This window comes from Aotus nancymaae, unplaced genomic scaffold, assembly GCF_030222135.1.
Source record: "Aotus nancymaae isolate 86718 unplaced genomic scaffold, 86718_ANA_hifiasm-v0.15.2.pri h1tg000030l, whole genome shotgun sequence".
Taxonomy (NCBI): domain Eukaryota; kingdom Metazoa; phylum Chordata; class Mammalia; order Primates; family Aotidae; genus Aotus; species Aotus nancymaae.
This window is the reverse complement of record NW_026988443.1, coordinates 25,982,731-26,002,427: the sequence shown is the minus strand read 5'-3', so window position 1 is coordinate 26,002,427 and position 19,697 is coordinate 25,982,731. Positions and strand designations below refer to the sequence as shown.

The 19,697-nt window shown below is 48.9% G+C and overlaps 1 protein-coding gene across 1 annotated transcript in view; it reads right to left on the bottom strand.

Moving 5' to 3' along the window:
- Positions 1-17,618, bottom strand: part of ZFHX3 (zinc finger homeobox 3) — a 277,099-nt gene extending 259,481 nt beyond the window's left edge. The window contains exon 1 of the mRNA XM_021672553.2: positions 17,514-17,618. The gene's annotated coding sequence lies outside the window, so the exon portion shown is untranslated. The remainder of the gene's footprint in view (positions 1-17,513) is intronic.
- Positions 17,619-19,697: the final 2,079 nt, after the last annotated feature.

Genomic DNA, 19,697 nt, shown 5'->3' with positions numbered 1-19,697 from the left:
TAGAAGGCAGCAATAAAATATGGCAGGATAATCCCCAAGATTGGCTAGTCTCAACTTTCTCTACCTCCAATCTTGGAGCCCACCCAAGGGTAAGTAAGAATGGCCCACAGACTTGCTATAAAATGTACATGACCAGCACAACGGAATTAGTTTCCCAGACATTTTTACTAATGAATCTCGTAGCATGAGACAGAGCCCATAGGAGTTAAGTGGGTTCACTTCCCTCCATGCTGCCCCTTCACCTGCCAGATAAGCAAGGCAAGTGCCCCCAGTTCCAAGGAAGGAGAGCAGCCCACCCGCAGCAACCACAAAAAGGTTTGAAGGCTCGAGCCCTCCTTCCAGGTAGCTGGGAGGATGTAATTGATGAGGCAGGAGATTAGAAATATCGGCAGCCTCTAAGTAAGACTTTAATTTACTGGCAGATCAATAGAGCCGGGGTTATATTGGCAAAGTGTCTACAGCTCTATTGACTCACGCAATGCCTCTTATCAATTTATCAGAAATCTGGAAGTCAGAAGATATTGTTTGAAGGGAAAAGAGAAAAAAAAAAAAAAGAAGAAGAAGAAGAAACAGGAAGCATGAGTCCAGAGCCAGAGCAGTTAGAAACTGGGGTCCCCAGTGGCGAACTTGGTGGCAAGAATATTTCACACCAATGTGTCCTGCAAAGAAGGCTAATATGATACATTCGGGAGTGAAACTGCCTCCCTTGCACGCCCGCCTCAGCCTTCTCAGGGATTCCATTTTCCATGAACCTTGTATCCTGGGACGGGGTCAATCCTACTGAAGCTGGTTTGGGGTTTTTGTTTTGTGTTGTGTCTCAGCAAGGAGCAATTCCTTCCTTAGGTTCAGCCATCCCTGTCTAAGTTCCAGAAGGTCCACACTTTTCCAGCCCTGTGTGGCTTCCTGCCGCCTCTCCACTCTACTGCAGCCAGAATTCCCAGGCTTGGCTTCTTTCTCACCAATCTATAAAAAGATTTTTTTTTTAGGCAAATAGGATATTTATCTTAGCATCCTGATGCTCCCAAGAGGTCACAAGGATCTATCACACTAATAATGGCATTCGGTCTCAAGAAGCATAAAGAAAACGAACTCAACTTCTATAAACCATCACAAATGTTTTCACAAATAATTCATCTTCATTTGAAAAGGTTTTGAAATATCCCAGGTAGCCGACCAAAAAAGTCCAGGGGGCAGGGGAAAGTAAATATTCACACTTCACCAAACCCAAATGTTCACGCTGGCGAAGTCAGGAAGCACGCAGGAAGACACGAAGCTCCCGAGTGTTTCTAGCCAACAACTCTAGGGGGCAGGTCGGGGAAGAAAGAGAGGGTCTGGAGCATTCCAGGTACCAGGAGGCCAAAGGGAAAAGTGATTTTCCTTGGTTTGGGGGAACCACAACCTGCTTTTGATGATCCATTTTGGTCCCTGCCTCATACAACAAATTTCTGCTTAATTGCTGTTTTGCATTTCGTGGAGACATGGAGTAAACAGTACTTAAGTGTTTCCAGACAAAAACAATAACTCACTAATGACTAAGGCGCTGCTAATTAAAATGCCCCCATGATGGCGTGACTGGACTCAGAGCCACCACGCAAACAGAACGAGCTGGGCCCTGAATGCAGGAACCAGAACGCAGGCATGCAGGGCGGGAGAGGTTCTGCTCCTTCCTCTGCAGTTCACCAAGGGCCCTTTGGCTGAAAAGAAGGCCCACTGTGACCCTTGCTGGAATGAAAGGGCAGGGGTGTGGAGAGCAGGGGAGGAGCTGGAGTGGGGGAGTGAGGGCACTAAGATTTCAGAGGGAAGGCAGCACCCCAATAGAATGCACATTCTAGAACCTTATGAGGGTAAATGGCCTGGCGTTGCCTCGAAACTTTATGAGCTCCTGAGATCCCCTAAAGAAAAAAAAAAATGTGTCCTATTCTAGTAGGGAGAAAAATAAGAGAATGTGTTAAAACGGGCCAAATAATCTCGGTGCAGTGGCTCACGCCTCTAACTGCAGCACTTTGAGGGGCCAAATGGACAGGGAGATCCTGTGTCTACAAAAAATTAAAAATTTAGCCACACGTGGTGATGCATGCCTGCAGTCCGAGCTACTCGGGTTAGGGGACTGAGGTGGGAGGATCCCTTAAGCCCAGGAGGTGGAGGTTGTAGTGAACCATGACGGTGCCACTGCACGCCAGTCTGGGCGACTGAGCGAGACCCTGTTTCGAAAAACACAAACAAAAGCAAAGCAAAAACAAAAACTGGCTAAGACCCTTTCCTAGTGACCACACTTCATACAAGGAAAAGGCCCCAAAGTATACATTCCTAATTACCCTTTTAAAAAGAAGATTCAGAAAGAACAACAACAAAAACCCAGAGGTAATGCTCAACCACCTGCCCAGTGCTGAAGGATTACTTCAACGCCATAGTCAGACTTCATGAGTGTATGCGACAAAGTAACAAGAACCTTAGAAAACTTCTTTCTCCCCAAAAAGACATCAAAATAACTAGCCTTCCCCTGAGCAGGTAGCTTTCCTCTTCCGAGCTCTTCAACTTTAGTCCTACAGATGGGGGACTCCCAACATCACTTTTTAAAGCTCAGCATTTAAAAAAAGAACAGCAAAAAAAAGGAGGCATCCCAGAGTCCTCAAGCTTGCAAAGGACATTCTCTTCCTCCTCCTCCCCCCTCCCCCGCAGGTTAAAGACCTGCTAGTTAGCAACAAGAGGGGGTGGAGGACAGTCATTGGAACCACAGGGGCCTAATACCCATTTGTATTCACACTCAGATCCTCTAAGGATCTAAAACGTGAGAGGTTGAACTGTTTACATTCACCTAATGCTCGAGTAAACAAATCAGAGCCCCAGTGGAGGGGTTCCGGGCAGGGCTGCAGCCAGACCCCACGGGGCGCCGGGCAGCAGGGGTAGGATGAGGAAGGAAGGAGGTGGACGCTGACATGTCTCAGCATGGAAAACAGAAGCCAGGCCCTCATCCCAAAGCACCTGAGTTTCTCCCCAATCCTGGGCCCTCCTTGACCCGGCACAACAAGGGAGCAGCCCTTCCAGGCCTGAGCGCCACCACCCTCCATAGAGAGAGGACCTCAGCTGCCAGACACAGCCTTACCCCCGACCCCCAGTCCCTTGGAGCCCTGCCAGCACCCCAACATAACCCACCGTGGCCTTGGAGAGGGCAGAAGAGGAAAGGCCTTGCCAAGCGCCTGGAGAAAAAGGGGTTAAATGTCCAGTGTCTGACTGAGGGAGACACTTCCCCACCCTTCCAGGCACCTCCAAGGGTTCGTCCTCAACAACTACTGTTATTTAAGAACCTCATCTTAGCTGAGCATCCCTCGCCACCCCTCCAGCACTGGGTCTTGACAGAAGTGAAGCAGGGGCTGCCTGGTGTCCCAGCACAGGGCCTGATCATATCCTCTAAAAACGTGAACAGTTTCAACTTGACTGGGGCGGGCGGGGGGTCGGGGGTACTGGGGCTCCTTTTAAATGCAGATTTGAACTTTTCACCCGGGGTCAGACAGCTGCGATGCTCTGTCCCCAGCAGAGGCCAGCACCGGGGCCCCTTCCACCTCACACTTTCACAGTTTTTTCCTGCCTGCCAGGAGGTCAGCCTGTTAAAGGAATTTGATACCTCCCTCCCGCCATACCCAAATCCACACCCACTTCTCAGCTTACCAGGGGCACAAATCCCACTGGCATCCTAGAGGAGACCCTCGAATTGTAGGAGGCTGTCTGGGTGCTCTGCAGCAATGGTGAAGGAAAATTGTTCTTGATTGATCAAGGAATGCTAAGACCAACAGAGAGAAGACACCAGGACGTGGCAGCTGCTCTGAAAGCAGCATCTTCTCTAGGGCACACTTCACAGTGGCTCTTTCTGCTAGAAGCCAGTGGACAGTTCTCCTTGCTATTTCACTGAGAAGAGCTGTAATGGGTAGCAAGGCTGAAATCATCTAGCTTTGAAAAGAAGTCACTTCCTGGGTGAACAGGAAAAACTGTTAACAGACTTTTAAAAAAAAAAAAAGTAAGTCTAGGCTGGGACTTCTTGCCTCCATTACGCCCCTGATTCTCATGGGCAAGGCTGTTTCTGATTTTCCATATCACCCTCTGCCCCTCCATTTCTCCTCTTCCAACAAGAGACGCCCACTGGCCCTAGACTAGGGAAGGAGGTTTCCATTCGTGGCATCAAGATAAGGCAAGAAAGCAGAAATCCAAATAAACACTAAGAGAAGAAGAAGAGAGGCATTTCTTGCTGGGATCGGTGACCTTGCCAACTGAGGCAGCTGCTGCAGCTCTCATCGTGGGGAGCATTAGAGTCTCCAAAAGAAAGTCCCCTCCAAGCAAGGCACCTCACAGCCCCTGGACCACCCAACCTGGAAGCCTGGGTGTGTGGTGCTAGAAAAGACTGTGGTCAAGGAAACGCATCAATTACCTACAGGTAGAAGGTTCTATATTCATGTCTCTCTCCTGCCACAAACTAGCAACCCACCCGGTGAAGGTGAAACGAGGGTTTCTAGAGGCTCCCTGTAGCCCTGTCTGTGATTTCAGTAACACACACGAAGCAGTAAGACTGCTGTTAACAAACACACCAGCACTCACAGGAATGAATGAGAACGGGGCTGCCCCTGAGGGGGTGGCCCATGCCTTGCTGCCTCTGCTGGTCTTCCACCTCTGGGAAGGTATTCACAGGCAGGTGAGCACCCCCACCTGCAAGCCAGGAAGCAGTTTACAGAACGCCAGCACCCGGACATCACATTTCTATCTTCTAACAATCTCAGGAGCATGTCAGGGGAGCCAGGCATTTTTGATCAAACCCGCTATGTGCAGACTCAGCCTGCACCCCTGAACCCCAGTAAATGCAAGCAGCTGGTCACAGGGGTGACGCTGACTCGGCTCCATCAACAGAATGTCTCAGAAGAGCCCAAGGCAGCATCCTTTTATTCCAGACCTGCACCATCCATCCACTAGGTAGCCACCGACCCCTTGTTGCTACCAAGCCTCTGTCACGTGGCTTGTTGGGCTAGAGGTGTGTTGAAGGCATAACAACACACAGGAGTCCAAAGACTTGGTACAAAAAAAAAGGATGTAAAATATCTCGTTAATAGTTTTCTGAATATTGATTAGCTGTTAAAATGATAACCTTTTATATACTGGGCTAAATAAAATATATTACGAAAATTAATTCCACCCGTTTCTCATTGTTTAATGTGACTAACAGAAAATGTAAAATTACCTATGTGGCTCACACTGTGTTTCTATTGGATGGTACTGTTTTAGAACAATTTGAGATTTAAGCAGGATTCTAAGTGTTCTCAGATATGACTGAGACAGACTTTTCTTGCCTGTCTTGAACATCTCCCTAAAGCTACAATGTACTGGCTCCCAAGTGATACTTTTAATTGGGCTGAACAGTCTTAGTATCCAATAACTCACTGCCAAACTCAAGTATAAACTAAGATAAAAGGCAGGGTCAGATGCGCATCCAGAAGCTAGACCAGCTCAGAGGGGTGGCACGCCTCTTCCAAAATTTTATCAATCATTTCTGAGACCCAGTGGTGGCTCACACCTGTAATCCCAGCACTTTGGGAGACTGAGGCAGATGGATCACTTGAGCCCAGGAGTTTGAGACCAGCCTGGCCAATATGGCAAAACCCCATCTCAAACAAAAACACACATACAAAAAAATTAGCCAGGCCTGGTGGCCCATGCCAGTAGTGCCAGCTACTGGGGAGGCTGAGGCAGGAGGATCGCTTGAACTGAGGAAGCAGAGGTTGCAGTGAGCCAAGATCGTGCTACTGGACTCCAGCCTGGGAGACAGAGTGAGACCCTGTCTCAAAAACAAAACAATAATGTCATTTATTGTGGTTTAATGCCAGGATTACTCACAAGGCTTGTCTAACAGTAGGCTTGTCTTGATTTCTTGATTATAATCCAGCTTGATTTCTTACTATCAATAGAAGACTTCTCCCTTTTAACTGCCCTTCTGTAAAATACGCCCAGCGAGAGCCTGGTGTCCACCTTCTGCCCAACACCCCCCACACACAGCGCACCCAAACCCAAACACACACACACACACACACACACACACACACACACACACACACTTGCACGCACTGCAAGTGGGGAGGGTTTGGGGAGGAAGGTACAGACGGCACAGATGTGGCCCCTTTCCTATTAAGAAGTCCCTATTCTGCCACTAGGGATCACAAGGCCAGTCTCATTTCTCTATGTAAATGAACTTTTTAGCCACCTCCTCAAAGAAGAAAAGCTGCACAGATGCAGAAGGCCTGTCCAGAGGCACACAATTACAGCCATTTGCATTCCTCCAGCAGCCGGATTAGCACAGGAATGTGCTCTGCAGCTTTGTGGGGGGAAAGGAGTTTAGGAAGAAAGGGACGGGGTGGGGGATATATTTCTCCCTGGTCTGTCCATCCAAAGCTCTATGATACACTTCCACTTCTGTGAGAGTCAGAAAGTGGAAATAACTCCTGCTCAGCTTCTAAAGAAGGGGTGGTTGAAAAGGCCCAGGGAGAGGGAGGGAGGGGGAAGCAGAGGGAGGAGGAAGAGGAGGGGGAGAGGGGCCGGCCGGAGAGAGGGAGGAGGGGGACTTCGTGTATTAGGGGAACTGCCCCTCCTAGCGCTTTGATCCCCTCGGTCGGTCGCTAGGAGAAACCAACTTTTCTCCTTGGGTTAATCAAAACCAAATTACTCAGGAATGTGGCAGGACAGGTCTGAACTTCCAGGTCCCTTTGTCTTTGAGGATTTAAAATGAAAAAATAAAATTTTGAAAGCAGATGGCAGTGGCCTACTGAATAGGTGAAGCGAAGAGTAAGAGAGAAGTCAAACCACATCTCTCACCCTCCAAAAAGGCACCCACAAACTTCCTACGCCAATTTCTCGTGAGAGAAGTTATTTTTGTAGGTAACATCCAAAACTCAGAAGAACTGTCCATTTCATCCTCACTGTAGCCCAAATAAAAGACCCTGGCCCAACCCCCCGTCAACTATAACTTGTCAAAGTACAAACAGGAAAGAATGCTAGATTTAAGATACACCCGAATGTCACAACCCAATTACTAAAAGCAGAGTCTACACTACCTCAAGAACATACATTTTCCAAACACAAAGTTTAGGAGTCTTTTTCAGTGGAAAATTCTTCCTTGGGAATACTGGGGTAAGGAGGTATTCAGATATCCAGTTGCTATTCAAATGCATCCATGAAATTCCATGGTCACTGTCAAATTCTGCATCTCTTAAAGCAGTTTTTAGGGAATGGCTGAGAGGAGAGACGTGAGATCCCACTGCTCATCTATCAATAGAAAAAGCAAGGAACCTGCCACCCAGAGCTGTTCTGTTTACTAGGAAAGTCTGCTGGGTGTGCTGCCCAGCCCGGCGACAGTTTCAGTAAGTCAAGAAGCAACAGGAAAAAGCTGACCTCAGAGATGAAAGAAACCTGGGGCTTGGAGCTATATTAAGGCTTCCACACCTCCTCCTGGGCTGATGGCTCTGGCAGGCTTTTGGCACTGTACAAGGCCGGGGTCTGCACTTCAGGCTCCTAGAAACTCTAGAATGCAACACCCTGGTATGTGTTATCATTAGGGACAGTTAAAAACAACATAGGCCAAGGTACCCAGGAGCAGAAATATGAACAGCCCTTTGTGCATTACATAGTGCTGCCATACTTCACTGCAAAACCTGACCAACCCCTACATCCCCCACCCACCAAAAAACATAAAATAAACAGAGCCCCACCAGTGAAGCTCTAGAGCCAGGATTCAAAAGATGAAGTGAGCCCAACACACAGCCATGACTACCAGCTTGCCATAAATTGTAAATGGCCCCAGGCATATGGTTATCTGGGAAGCTGCACACTAACTTTTAAAATACTCTTCACTTTATCTTCAAGCCCAGTCAAACACACACATACATCACCTGTCTTAGATCTCGGCCATTAGTATTCCATTTAGACTTTCCAAAACAAGGTCATCCCAGAGGATCCTTCCCCTCTTCCCAGTCACAGCTGTGTACTTTCATCCCCTTGTACACAAAATTAAGCTGAAGCATTAGTCTGTGAGGTGTGAGAGTTCACTGAGCCCTCAGAATATTGACCCCCCTTCTCTTCCAGGCTCAGTCCAGGATCCTGTCTAGAGCGCCTCCCCCATGGACACCGGGGGAGCTTCCCTAGAGATTAGACACCCAGCTCCTTGGCCCTCTGATTCTTAGCTGTGCAGCTGTGCAGCCAAGGCCTTACCTTTCACAGAAAAAACACAGAGAAGAAAAAAACTTCCTCCCTGACTCACTAACAGTAGAAAATGACCTGACGTCATGACTGCAAAGGACCAGAATCATCTGAGAACTAAGCCATCCAATATGATGGCTACGACCACACGTGGCTCTGGAGCACTGGATATGAGGCCAGTCCTGAGCGCTGAGACGAGAATGTCGTGGTGAAATCGTGGGTTGCTGAAAATATCTGCTTTACACCTAATTCCACCTGTTTCTTTTGACTTTTTACGAATGGCTACTAGAAAATGTACAATTACATATGAGCTTGTACTCTTTCTCTTGGACAACACTTGAGAAGTGAAAATGTCACCACCTCAGATGCTAGCACAATACCATGCTCTACCAGGAAAGACTCTTCCTTTTTACTATTATCATTATCATTTTGGGTCAGGATGTCACTCTGTCGCCCAGGCTGGAGTGCAATGGTGCAATCACGGCTCGATGCAGCCTCTACTTCCTGCGGTCAAGCAATCCGCCCACCTCAGCCTCCTGATAGCTAGGAGTACAGGCATGCACCATCATGCCCGGCTAATTTTTGTATTTTTTTGTAGAGAAGAGGTCTTGCCATGTTGCTAAGGCTGGCCTTGAACCCCTGGGCTCAGGAGATCCTCCTCCTCAGCCTCTCAAGTAGCTGAGGCTACAGCGGCATGCCACCAAGCCCAACTAATTAAAAAAAAAAAAAAGTTTGTAGAGACAGGGTCTCCCTACGTTGCCCAGGCAGGTCTCAAACCCCTGAGCTCAAGCAATCCACCCGCCTTGGCCTCTCAAAGTGCTGAGATTACAGGCTTGAGCCACCACGCCCAGCCCAGTTTCCTCATTTTTAAATGCCAAAAAGACCAGCATAAAATTAAGCAAATAGCATCATCTGATATTAGGCAGAATCACAAAGGCGGAGGCTGCTCCACTCCTAGGCTGCAGAGAGGGTGTCTAAATAGGGGCAGGGGCAGGAAACCTGCCATTGTTTTAGACCAGGAGAAGTAAATGTAACCTCTATTTCAGGGGTTCTCAACTGGAGGCGATTTTGCCTCCCCAAGAGACAGCGGGCAATTCCTGGAAACATTTTTGATTGTCACCTCAAGGGGAGAAGGTGCTACTGGCATCTAGTGGGGAGATGCCAGGGACACTAAAGGCCTACAATGCACAAGGTGGCCATTCCCCCAACAAAGAATCGTCCCCAAACACCAACAGGGCCAACACCCAACTAGGAACTGACTAGGTCTGAGGCCCACTCAAACATACCTCTTCTCTTATTGTCAAGTTTTTAGTAGAGATGGGGTTTCACCATGTTGCCCAAGCTGGTCTTGAACTCCTGAGCTCAAGCAATCCTCCTGCCTCTGCCTCCCAAAGTACTGAGATTACAGACGTGAGCCACCATGCACAACCGAAGCACATTTTTAATACCCAGATGTCCCCGGGGCAGGGGGCCAGAGGGGACAACCCTTTGCAAAATGGCTTCTCTCCAGAGCTCAGAACTGGTCCTAAGTTTGAGTGGCATAAACAATGTGAGAAAATGAAAAAACTAATAATAATTTTAAAAGTATCATCACTTTGTTGCCAGACTGGGGATTGAGTGTCAAGGGCTGACATGTCTGGTCAGCTGTTTTTCAGAGTAGTAGGTGAAAACGGGGTTTAAAACTCAAAGCAACGTAAGGCAGGCTCTCCCTGCAAGCAATGGTATGCCTCTAATGGAGAGTCTGAACTGGGGGAAGTCACTGGCATGCCCAGTTCACCAAGCCAGACCACACAGACTAGGCCTGGGTTCCCATGACAAGCAACGGAGCAGCAAAGGCACTGTGATGGGGCTTGCAGGTACATTAAGGGGCCAGGGCAATGGACAGGTGAGGCCAAGACAGGAAGAGTGTGGTGCTGAATGAGAACAGCCCAGCCAAGCTGGGAAGCCGAGCAGGAGCGGGTAGGGGGGAGGCACATGATAATTAACTCTGCAAGTTGATAGTATTTGCATATAAATGCCTCCACAAATCACTACAAACAAGCCAGGACAAGTCAGGCCTATTAGCATATACAAGCCAGCCCGGGAAGGCCTCTCTAGGTGGGTCATTGAGTGTGGGCTGCTCACTTAGAGGGCTGCCTGCCAGCCTAGGGAGAAGGGACAGACGGGGAGGGCTGGGGAGGATGTGGGACACTGTATCTATTTCAGACCCTTTCACCTCTGAACACAGTTGCAAAGATGTCCAAAGGAGTTGGCTCTATTTCCAGCCCATGGGGAAGAACAGAAGAATTGCTTTGGACCTTTTAGTTTATTTCTTCCAAGGTGGTGAGAAAGGAAAGGTAGCAGAGGCCAGCAGCAGGAAAGATGAAAAGGGCGTGGGGATGGGAGCTGCTATCTGGAGAGTCTATTCAGTATTCGAAGTGCCGTGAAGGCCTGCTTCCTATTTCATTTACTTCCCACTACAGATGCAAGGTACACATTATGCCCATTTTACAGATGAAAGAAGTGAGGCCCAGAGAGGTTAAATTACTGGTCCAAAGTTGCACAGCGCGGGCCTCCCACCGACAGCCTCAGCAGAGGGTGTAAGGCCCACAGCAAAGAGCAGAGGCCACCTTTCCAAAGAGTGGGCTTTTTTGATTCCCCTTTGCTTCTCCCATTCACTGTGAGTCCCCATTTGAAAAAGATTCACGAGCAGCGCTCTGGTCCTCAGCCAGGCCCTGCCCTGTTTTATTCTGTAATTATTTCCTACCTTCCACCAATGAGGAAGACCACACCTCCTTCCAGTTAGAAATCTGGAAGTCTGCACCAGGATTTCCTCTGTCACCCCATTTTTCCACCGTCTGGACAATTTTTATAGTTTCACCAGCAAGGGCAAAATACATTGATAGTCCTTTCCCAAAAGGCATAAACGTTCTCTGCTTTCCCCCAAATAAACCACAGGATTTTGTATCTGTTGAAGGAAAAACCAGCTTCGACTTCCTCCATTAAAAAAGGGTGTGCAGGGGTGAGGGGACCCTACTGTTGTCATTTCTGCCATTCTTTACTTAAACGACATTTTTAAAGAGGGTAAAATACTATCTTATGAAAAACCAACCAACACGGGCCCAGGTAACACACATTCATAGAGTCAAGTACACAAACTGAAAGTCTTCATCAATGCCCATCTCAATTATATATCAAATAAAATAAGGGGACACTATTCAAGACTCTGTCGGGACACAGATGGCATTTAAAAGCAATCACCTGAGTAGTGACACCAACCTCCTGCCATGCACACTGAAATCCATGGGCCTCTTCTAGCGTCTAGAAGCTGACCTGACACTTTAACCTTGATGCAGATAGGCCACAGAGAAACAGCAGAGCTATCACAAGGGAAGCAGAAACCACTCCCTCAACCAGCCAAATGTACATCAAGAAGCGAGGCCTTGAGCCAAAGAGCATTTTAGGAAGCAGGGCCTGAAATGGTGGAAGAGGCTTGCATTGTTTCTTGAGTAGTTAAGAATAATTGTGTAAAAAAACAGAAAAGTTGGGAGATGGAGAAGGAAGGCACACGTGCGTTCTCCAGCAACTGCCACGGGACAAAGATGCTGGGAAGAGAGAAGTCATCCAAAACAGGCCACTCCAGAACTGGAAGCATCGGTAGCCGCTCGGCTCATGTCTACACATATGTACTTTTTATGGACTTTCAGGAGTTTAAAGTCTTTTGAAAAGCGCTATTTAGGCACTTATATGACTTTTGCAGGGGATGCAGGGCTGAGATCAACTCTCAGATTAAGCCCCTTAGTCTTTCTGCACTCAGCTAATCTGCCTCCTGCCTCTCCACTAAGGAGATTCAAATGAGAAGACAGACAGGCAACAGCCTCTGAACTGGAATTTTAATACTGAGTGCAGAGCCTATGACAGAGATGTACACAGGGGACCTTTATCCAAAACCGAGCCCAACCGATAAACTCAGGAATTTTCTCCAGTCACACTCCTGGATGGAGTCAGGAACAATCAAGAAACAAGCCAAACTGTTCTTTCGCCTCCTCCTTCCTGAAAGAGCCCCCATCAAGAAGCCCACACATGACCTCTCCAGTGTGAAAGCCCCAATCATGCCTAAGCACCCCAAATCGCCCCAAGTCCTCACAGCCCTACTCATTCAGTAACACCCTCTCCCTTATACAGAAAACAGGCAGTCACTGACTCCTGCCCTAGAAGCACGGAGACAGGGGTCTCACTCTCAGATCAAAGGTTTGTGGCCAAGTTAACTTTTGGGACAGAGGGTGAAGTCAGCAGCAGATGAAAATTCCACCGCCTTTTCAGAGTCCAGTGGAGCCAGTTCTCCCAGTTCCAGTCCAGGTCCCCCTGCAGATGACTGAAGGTGCTCCATACATTCCTAACTGCTGTCCCAAAAGACCCACTTGAAATTCAACTCAACGTCACCATTTAAGAAAGCCTTTTAGACCCTTTGTGATCAGCTTCCTCCCAGAAATCAAGCAGAATAGAAAGTGAGAGGCACCCCAGCACCGGCCCCTCTTCTCAAGGTGGGCCAGTTTCCTTGCAGGGGAGTTTCAATAGCTTCATCTCAAACCACCCGCTGCCAAGAGTAGGGGTAGAAGGGCAGCACATGTTTTCCCCACCTCACTGGAAGCTTTAGACCTGACTCCAGGGAGGGAAAAGGATGGAAAAATCTTAGAGGCAGCACATGTGTTAATACCAAAGCTCAAAGAATGCGCAGCAGAACCACCTAAGCCCCATCAAGACACAGACGGCCAGCTAAGGCCCCTCTGGAAAAGCACACATCAAAACCCCCAGGCAGGAATCCTCATGTTGATGAGACTGCTGTGGTGACCCTCTGGTGGACAGGGAGAGGTTGTCACCCAAAAGGCAGATAAAGCCCAGGCATTTTGCTAAGAGCCCCTGTCTGGGGTTAAAACCAACAAAAGAGAAGTCTTGCTCTGAAACAGAGCTGAATTTGCCATCTCGCAAACTTCCTACGTCTCCCTCCCTGTTTTTAGTTGAGCCTTTATTCTTGTAAAAGCAAGAAACTCCATGAATGAAGGGTAAAGAAGGGCAGAAACATCAAAGAAAAGAAAAATCACCTTTAAATGTTAAAAGCCAAGGTAACTTCTTGGGCAAATAACTCTGCAGAGACACACCCGTCACTGCTAGACCAGGGCCTGGTCCTCACCCTCCTGTTCCCTGGCCCAAAGAATGAAAACCAGAAAGAAACATTCCAGTTCTTTCCCTGTTTCTGAAGCTTTAGCACACTGCTACTGCCAGTCAGCACTAAGCCTTGCTCCACACCTCTGTCCCCAGTTTCTGTCCATATAGGAGTCATTTACCCTATTAGCCCCAAGAAGCTAACCTCCAACATCTAACTGCCACTTTGCACATGTTCAAAGAGATCAATCCGGCAGTCAGCTTTAAATCATAGAGAAAAGCCATCTGACAGTTGTTGATTTTGTAGTGCTTCTCTTTAATCTGGATTTTGAAAGTGGCTCGCCAATGAGCCAAGATTTCTGCCTGGGTCTCTCCCTTGGGGCGGTTTGACACAACCGTAGCTTCTGTGTGTTCCTTTCTCAATCTGAGTGGCCTAAGGACACAGGACACCATGCCTTGGAGAGAACAGGCACCCTTTATGATTTAAACTAGCTCCTGCCAAGGAATTCCCTTGCCTGGATTCTATTAAAACTGGGTTCCCATTTCCCCTGACCACAGTTTTTAACTCAGGCACAGGACGGTGGTTCTGAGCTGTGCTGTGATTTCTAATATTAACCATTACCATCAAATTCTCATACCAGAGCATCTGGATACCCCTATGAAGTTCACTATAATGGAATCGGCCTTCCTGTTGTGTTTTTACAGTAACGCCCCCATCCTGGTTAATTGCACCAGCCTTGGGAACCAGAACAGGCCAACAGGCCCAAACATCACAGAAATAGGCCAGGCTAACAGCAAGCAATCGTTTTAATAACAAATGAAAGTATAAACCACAGCACACACTGTACTTCTTCAGGTTACTGACAAGCATCTTCAGTCCATTAGCTCCATAATGTGGGTTGAGTGTGAGACGGAGTTTACACAAGTTTCTTCAGGCCAGAATCATTGCTGCCTACCTGCAAATCAAGGCTAAATCCTCGGAGCTGAGAAGCAGGTGAGTTACTCCTAAAAGGTGAGGTGGTGGGGTGGTGGTGGTGGTAGTTGTTATTGTTGTTTTGAGATGGAGTTTTGCTCTTGTTGCCCAGGCTGGAGTGCAATGATGCGATCTCAGCTCACCGCAACCTCCGCCTTGTGGGTTCAAGCAATTCTCCTGCCTCAGCCTCCCAAGTAGCGTAGCTGAGATTACAGGCATGCGCCACCACACCCAGCTAATTTTGTATTTTTAGTAGAGATGGGGTTTCACCATGTTGGTCAGGCTGATCTCAAACTCCTGATTTCAGGTGATCCGCTTGCCTCAGCCTCCCAAAGTGCTGGAATTACAGGCGTGTGCCATGGTGCCCAGCCAGAAGGAGAGTTTTATAAAGACAATTCACTTTCTTCCCCTTTAAATAAGCCAGTTCCCTACACTTTTATAAAATGTTGCTTAGTCACTTAAATATTTACTTTTTAAGATGACACTCACTGTTACCACTTAGCAATAAAAGTAATTTCTTAAGTAAGGGTCTGCTTTGGGCCCTCAAGTATTTCCAGATTCTTACTGATACTGTGTAGGAGGAAGACAAAAAGCTCCACCCCCTGAAAGATGTGCACACAGTGACAACAAGGACATGTTTCCTGGATGCTGCTTGTGACCAGAAATAAACGAACTAAGCCAAATCACCACTAGCCCCAGATAATACTTTTCCAGCAGTCTGTAATTACAGATGTATTCTAATGAACTAACCACCTTTGAGTCACCCAAGATGAGCCAGGCCAGTCCTGGGAGTGTCTAGCAGTCATCATTTAAAGTCAGAAAAATAAAAACCGAAATCTCACTTATTTTAGCTCCTTGCCACTGGGCTGTCCAGTTGGCACTGAGTTGACACAGCAGTGAAATTCAGCCTCAAAGCTGCAAGAAGGCAGGCACTTCTTTGTCCTGTTGGGAAGAGTCAGGCAGAGGCCTGCATAGAGTGCCGTTTTATTTGGGCCTTTTCTACCCTCCCTTAACATTCATTTGTGCAGATTAAAAAATGGAAGGAAAGGAACCAAAATAAAGTGTCAGGTGGTTAGGGAAGCAGCATGGATTATTATTATCATCATCATCATCATTCTGGAATAGTTAGCAAGTGTTTCTCAATAGTTCCCTGTCCATCAATACTGTTTACAGAAGAAAGGGAAAACAGTAGCTCTATCTCATAGAAAGTGCAGCCATTTCAAACAAACAAACAAAAAAAAAAAGGGTTGAGAGAGGGAAGTGACCCATGTCATAAAGACAGAAGGTCTCCAAGTCACTTAATTCCTTGTGATTCCGAAAGGGCTGTTTTTAAAGTGTAAAAGAGCTCGCTTCTGCATCTGCTCCATGTTGTTAAATAACACTTGTGTAATTAAATAAAAGAGCCAAGTGTGACCCCAGCCCACTCTGAGAGGCACTTTACATGCTTTCTGAAAACTATGCTGGAAACGCCACGCAGACAACTCCTTAGTCCTGTAATTTAGGAAAGGGGGAGAGAAAAAGTTTCTTTTGGCCATCACAGTTACAGACTCTGTGAAAGGGTGCCTTCAGGGTCTCTGCAAAACCGAATGAACACAAATGCAGGTGTGCAAACACCCAGGTATGTACCTCTCTCCAAAGACCCCATTCTTGAAACCCTTCAATTATTTGGAACCGTGGTCTTCTGACTTTCCTCACACCTCACCTTTGCCTTCATTGTTTTCATGCTGAAGTAACTAGATTCAGAATCTCAGGCTCCCAATGGTTGTTCCGATAACAAGGAGCAGACTCACATTCCTTGCTGGGGCCTTTCTCGATCAGGTTACCTTGGAAGGTGTGTATTTCCCTACCCAAAGAAGTCCCCACCACAGCACTCACACGTCCTCCTCCAGCCCAGCCTCCTGGAACTTGTGATTTTCAGGGTTTCCCTTGAAACCTAGCCAGAAACCACAGCCATTAACTGAACATGAAGGTTTGACACCTCCTGAATTTAGGAATGAGGGGACTCGAGGGGCCAACTCTACAAACTCACACCTGCTGCTGATGGCAACGAAACAGGTTCCCCAGCTAGGGTGCGCTTTAAATTATACTCTATTTATTTAGGGACTTGTCTCCAAGGATCTCAAAGCATGGAGACAAATAAGATGACGTGTAACTTTCTCACAATGTACCTTCGAGGCTTTGCCCTGATGCATTCCGACAAGCAGGCCCCAGCCTGAAGGAGAGGCCTTCCCTCTGCGCCCAGGCAGGACCATCTGTCCTCTCTGGGGTTATCTGTCAGTGGCTTTTAGGGAGTCTCCCAGGCATGTTAAATGACACAAGTAGAGGGTGAGGGGAGGGATGACCCTCCTGGTTTCACCTGCTCACGGGCTTCACCTAAGCCGGTTTAGCACACGAGGTACCACTGTGCCAGGCAATTCCCTCTTAGCACAAGCCATGCCTGAGCCGCTGTCTTTACCCTCCAGGCCTTCTCTTAACGTCACACAGGTGTGTCCATCGCAGAAAAGACCATTTTCCAGAAGGTTCGTTTCCCTCCAAGCCTACAATGCTTTTTTGTTATTGTTTTTCTGCTACTGACCTAAACATAGGCATTCCTCCTCCTTTAACAGGATAAAAATCTTGACTCTCTCCTTTGCATCAGCTCCCCACCCCGCCCCCGCCCAAGGAAATAAATGCTCTGTCTTTTCTGAGTGCGAAAAAACTAAAATTAGAGGGTGGACAAGATGATCTCCAAAGGTGCCCTCCAGCTCCAAAACTCTGATTCTCCCTTTAATTACTCCGCAAGGGCATTCTTCACATTGTTTCAAACTGACCAGTGACTTCTCCAGGGCTGACAAGTGTGCATTTTTAGGCGGAGGCACCCAAACTTCTAAATGACACCAGTACCACAAGTATTCAGAAGGCAGGAACTCATCCAAAGCAGATTCAGTTAAGGAGGAAGGAGGGGAGGACAGAGGGAAGGGAAGGGAGGAGGAACAGAGGGCTTTACTGTGCACCCAACAGAATTTAGGCTCTCACACCCTAGGTAGGTTGCAACTGGAGTCTGGGAGTTCAAGTGCATCCAGCCTGCCCTTCCCCCACACGCCCCAAGAGAATGGGAAGTTCGGCCAAGACTCGCAGCACCTGCCCGCGGCTCCAGGCCGGCTTCACGGACCCGGAGGGAGGCTGCACTCACCTGGCACACCAAGCCTCCGCGCACCTCCAGAGGGAGGCGGCACTCGCAGGTCCGGGGGCTGCGCCGCCTTGCGCAACAACGGGAAATTCCAGTGGCACCCGAGCCCCGAGCTTACCCACCCCCGGCGGCATTCTTCCCACCTCCCGCTGGCCCCAGGACTCCGAGATGGCTCTGGTTAGGAGCAGGGGGCCCGGAGACAGGGGAGGGAAGCTCATGGTGGTGGCGGGGCTGGCGGTCGGCCCGTCCCCGCAGGGAGGTCCCCGGGGCGCGGCGGGGATTCACCCACGGGGCGCGGCGCTCGAGTCCGGGTCCCCGGCCTGCCCGCCGCCGCCGCCGCCTCCTCCTCTGCCGCCGCCGCCCGCCCGGAATCGCTTTATGTAAATGAAGCCCAACTCGCAGTTTGCAGCGCGCACCGCCTGGGAAAGGGGGGCGGGCGGGGCGGGGGGCCTTCGGGGATCCACATTACACAGCAACAAAGCGGAAGGTTAATTTGAAACTCACAGCCCCGCTGCCGCTCGGCTCCCCGCGCAAAGCCTGACATCTACAGTCCTGCCGGGCGCAGGCCGGGTTGCTCGGCGGCGACCGCGCCCGCCTGCCCGCTCGCTCGCCCGCCCGCCCGCAGGGACCCGGGGACGCACAGGGACGCGCGGGGCCCGGGCGCTCGGCTGCACTCGCTCTGCTCGGGGCACGGGCCTAGGGGCAGCTCGGGGGGGCCCGCGCCCGCGTAGGGCCAAGAGCCCTCGCCGCTCGGCCTGCGCCGCCCCAGGAACCAGCCCCGGCGGGAACAAAGCCCGGGCCCTCCCGGAGGCGCTGACCCCTCGCTCATCAAAGGTCAGGGGCCGGCCTAGAATCGGGCGAGAAGAAAGGGACGCGCCCTCCGCTACTAAAAGGAGCCTGGGGCCTCCGAACCGGAGCCATCGCTCCCTGGGCCCCGTCCACGTCACTGCCAGGCCACTCCAGTGTGGGGACAGAAGCCAATGTGGACAGGAATTTATTGGAAACACACACCCATCCTATTAACTGCTTTACAGAGCACTTCTGTTTTTCAGTTGCAGAAACTTAAAAAAACATACCCCTGCTCTCCGTTGAGAGTTTAAGGAATAGTTTTTGAGGTCAGAGAAAGAGGACAAGAGACCACTAGATAGAGAGGACGAAAAGAAGTGGGAAGAAAAGGAGCTGCAATTAAAACCTCCAGGCTCCCTAGCCTCACCTTATAAAGCCACATCACTGCAGAGATAGCAAAGATCGCGCCCTTTCCAAGGGAGTAGCTACCGCCAGGGTAAGATTTAAAGCGGCCACTCCAGTTGGTCAAAGCGATTGCTGGGCGCTTTTCTGTCTCCCAAAGTTCACCTTTTCCATTCTGATCTCAAAGGCAACCCTACAGAAATCTCTCTCACCGGAAGTCCTCTGTCCTCCCTGTCAGAATCCCACCCTCAGTCTGAATTTACTCCCGATTCTCACAGCACAGAAAGGCACCTGCTTTTGCCCTTTCTAAAAACCACCCACCCAGGCTGGCCTTACAGCCTGGAGAGTCTTTTCCTCGGGCACAATAATGAACCGTGCAAGTGTTAGAAATATAATCAGCTCATGAGGCGAAGAGCAGTATGCATGGAATTGTATTAGCATGAGGCACACACTGACTCCAGAGAAAGAGGGATGCTTAGCTGGGTGAAAACCATCACCTCCCCCTGTAGAAGGCTTTTTACACAATATAATTTGGGTTCAGATTAACGTAAATATCTAACCTGTTGGGTACAGACAGCCCCTCTCTACATTTTAGTACAGAACAGATTCTAGGGGAAAAAAAATTTTTTTTTTTTTCATTGAGGACCCTGGGAGAAAAGACTGCCTCCAGGGAATCATGTCCGATTAGGGACAAAGGAGGGCACAAGCCCAATTCGGTCACACGTGAGCTCGGGGGCGGGGTGGGGGGAGCGGAGAGCCAGCGGGGATGGTAGAGGATGATTTTGCAAACCGGACTATGGTCACTGCAGAGCTCCTTCCAGACCACCTGACTTCAGGCCCAAGAACAGGTGGTGTTTTCAAAACACACTGTTATTTATATTGGCCACATAAGTTGAGAACACCTTAAAGAAAAACAATAAATAATTTAATTGAAAAAGTGACTATGAATAATACATGAAGATGATGGTGCTAGCAGGACCTCGAGCCGTGTGGCCCACA